The following is a 3,733-nucleotide window of genomic DNA, read 5'->3' on the forward strand; positions in this document are numbered from 1 at the left end:
CCCCATTTCTCTGTGCCGGGAGGTAGAAAGGCGGGCGCTGCTTCCAGGCTCACAAAGGCGGCGGGTAGAGAAGGGCGGAGTGGAAGAGGGTTTGTTTGAGGAGGGGGTTCGATCCAGTGCCCGTCGGGGGTCCAACTGAGCCAGACACCAGAGGTTCTTCTAGAACCAGTTAGGGCTGAGAATGGTAGTGGAGCCAGCGAGGGCGGGTGGGGAACATGTGATTCCTGTCCAGGCAGGTCCAACCACCCCCCCACACCTCTCCAGGACCAGAGAGCCATGCTTAGACTTCTCCTATGGTTTGGGGGGTAGTGATATAAAAAGGAGGTCCTTTTCTTTCTTCTCCTTCTGCTTCCTAACTCTGCCCCCTCCCATCTCTAAACAACACACACCTTTCAGGGCGGTGGCTCAGTGGTTTCTGGGCTGTTGGTGGGGAGTGTAGCTTAAGCTGTTGTGACCTCTGGACCTTTTTCTCTTTTGGCATGTAGGACTCACAGTGGAACTCGGGGTCATAATTGCTCTTCCCATTTTCTGGCAGTCCCGGTTGTGGACAACACAGTTAGTGGAAAACTGGGAGTGGGGGAAGCTTGACCTGTTCCTTCCATGTTCCCAGATTCCCGTTTCTGGAATTTCCTCCTGTCCACTCTTGTGGGCTCTCTGCTAACTTCCTAGTTTCTTGCCTGCCCTGGCCCCTTGAGTCCCAGGGATGGTGCATCTCTCACCCCTAAAGTGAGAGAAGAGGGCTTCTTGTTTTCCCTTCGGGTTAAGGTTCACGGCTAAAGTGTGGTCAGGATAGAGGCTTCTGCCTCCGTACAAGGAAAGGGGCTGACTAGCAATGATTTCTACCTTACTCAGAAGCCTGTTTGGCCACCATGCCTTAACTGCTGGGGCTCAAATTGTTCTGGGAACCCTCTGGGCTGTTAAGCCCATGGGAAGAGCTTGTGAAATGCCCAGTTCTTCGATGTAAGGGTGGAGGCTGGAAGTGCTCCTTAGCTAGGAGAATTGCAATCCCCCATGGTAGCCCATCCACAAGGGGCTCATGGGAGTGACCTAATTGCTCTCTTGGGTCGAGATACCACGCAACTCCACAGCTGGAGAAGAGCCCTCCTGCAGAGTCGAGGTTGCTGGGAGAAACAAGATCCATGGGAGCGTCCCTCTTTCTGTGTTCTCTGCCTTTAGAGCGCTAGAGCAGTTTACAGGGGTTTGAGAAGACTGTGTCCCCTCTGCTCTCTATCCAATCCACTTCAAGCTGAGGACAGGCGTCCTGGGGATTTGGAGGACATGGACTTTGGACTCAGTAGAACCTGCCTAGATTCCAGCCCATAATTGAACAGATTCTGGGAACAGTTTGGACTGAGCCTGGTGGTCCTCTGACCCCATTTCATTGGTGCTCAAGAGTCTGGAATGCAGTCTATGTCTGCGTTTGTTGGCACTGGGTGCAGGGCAGGAGGACAGGACCAAGGCACTGCCCTCAACTCTGCGGCGGCCGGGGGGGGGGGGTGCCTGTGCCACCGCACCCAACCCTCAGGCCGCCCGGCTTTTCTAATAAATACTGTCTGTCTCTGCTTCCTTGTGTCCTGCCTGAGTTCTCCCTCTCAGGCCGACATTGTTGCCTTCTCACACCCTGTGAGAGTGGAGCTCACCTCCCTCTCCAGCCAGGCTCGCCTGCTCTCCCTCTTTCTCACACTCCCTCTCACTCTTAGTCACTCTCTGCCTCTTTTTCTCAAGTCCTTTTGTTTCTCGCACATGCCCGTGCTCTCCCTCGCAGGCTCATTTTCTCTTATCCCTCCCCTCTTCCTCTCCTGGCTTTCGGTCCCCTCTCCTCAGTCCTGTCAGGAGCTGGCACCCCTCCCTCTAAAAATCTCCCAGTGCCTATAAACCCTGCTTAATTGCTTCCTCCTTGGGAAAAAAATCAAAATAAAGAAATGATGGGGTCTGCTTCTAGGTTCCAGGGCACACGCAGCCCCAGCTCTGGGGAGCTGGAAGCGTTGCTTAAGACTGCTGGTCTTATCTATCTCCTGAACTGCTGCTGCTACGGGGCTGTCTGGATGGTAGTCCCTGGGTGATAAGAACTTCTGCTTCCTGGACCCCTCCTGTCAGATTTGCCCCAAGAGTAGAGGGTGGGAAGATGGGGTTGGTCTTATTGGGGTTGGTGGAAACCAGAGCTAGCATGTTTGAGCCCTCAGGAGGGGGCATGGGCTAAATGGTCCCAGGGCGGCCACCTCCCCCAGCTGCCTCCCCTCCGGGAACTTGGGGCAGCCGGTAAGCCTCACACTTGAGTCCTCAGCCAAGTCCAGCTGCTGCCCTTCAGTCTCTCCGTCCCATTCTGACCCTATACTACTCCCCGTTCAGGTTCCCCAACCTCCAAAGAGTGGGAATGTGTTCAAGATCACATTACAAACCTTCCCAACAATGGCGATGGGGTGGGGTGGGGGCTCAGTTTGGCATTCAGGACCCTTGACTCCATCCAGCTTGGGTGGGGCAGCTGCAGACCCCAACCCATGCTTGCCTGTAACAAACTAAAGTGTCGGCCCCAGCCCTTCACAGCTGTTGTAGCTCAGTCTTGGGGAGGCCCATCCAAGGGACTCCTTTCCAGAGTGGCTAGGGACCTGACTATTCTATTTTATGTCTACTTGGCCACAGGTGAGACCCCACCCAGGGAAGCTAGGCAAAGGCCAGAAGAGCCTGTGAAGGAGCTGAGGTGGGGACTGAGTTGGGGCTTCCCTTTCTTCGCTCTGGCTCGGGCTCTGGGGGGGGGGTGTCAGTTGTCTTACTAGCTGAGGTGCATGAGGATGGCCAGGACACTGCTTGCTGTGAGGCACTGTTTTTGGGGGTTAGGGCTATGTATGGGGTCACTGGGCCAACAGGGCAACGGCTGCTTGTCATGGGAATCCCGGGTTTGGGGGATAGTTCATATGATTCTAAGGGCACCTGAAGTGGGGGGCTGCTCACCAGTGGCCTTCTGAGACTTATGAAAGTCCCTTCTCCCTGGTATGATTTGGTGGTGGTGGTTTGGGGTCAAGGGTGCCAGCGTGCCAGGAGCTACTTTTAAATGGGACTGTGGTTGGCATGCTAAGTAATAGGCAGGTAGTACCCTTGCTCCTTGCCATGCATTCTCTTATATGACCTCATCGGGTGCTCCCAACAGCTCTGGGAAGTAGGCAATGGCCCCACTTTCCAGAGGAGGAGGCATATGTACAGAAACGGGGAATGTCTTGTCTGAGGTCAGCCAGTGACTTGTTGAGTCGGGCAGAGGCCGAGCTGTGTGCTGTGTGCTGTGTGCCATTCTTTCCATACCAACCTGCTGCAGGGAACAGGAATTCAAAGTGGGCTTTGAACCAGACCTCTGCTGCCCCTGGGTTTTCCTCTCTCACCTCCCAGGTGGGCCTACATCTGCTTTAGGACTCAGGCCCTGCCTGGGTCGGGTGAGTAGTGTTCTAGCTTCTTCATTTAACTCTCTGGGCACCCTGCACAGGTGATCTAGCCTAATTCACTCACTGGTACTTTGCCCCTCCCAGCTCTCAGGAGCTCCTGAGGTTCCTCCCTGAGCCAGGAATGTCTTCCTCTTAGGAACTCCAGGGAAAACATGGCAGGGGGGGTGTGGTTAAGCCCCAGTAGACTAGCTATGGTCAGGTGGGACAAAGAGGCGGGCATAGTTCATGTAGGTGACGAGAGTCACTTCCTCTAGGACTCTTCTGGCTTGCTTGCCTCCGACAGAGCTGTGTGTGTGTGTGTG

General features: G+C 54.9%; 1 protein-coding gene across 1 annotated transcript in view; it reads left to right on the forward strand.

Annotated features, from left to right (window-relative positions):
* The window catches only part of Efnb1 (ephrin B1), a 12,725-nt gene that overhangs the window by 1,536 nt on the left and 7,456 nt on the right, over window positions 1–3,733 (forward strand). The gene's annotated exons all lie outside the window — the stretch shown is intronic.

Source organism: Mastomys coucha, chromosome X (assembly GCF_008632895.1).
Source record: "Mastomys coucha isolate ucsf_1 chromosome X, UCSF_Mcou_1, whole genome shotgun sequence".
Taxonomy (NCBI): Eukaryota; Metazoa; Chordata; class Mammalia; order Rodentia; family Muridae; genus Mastomys; species Mastomys coucha.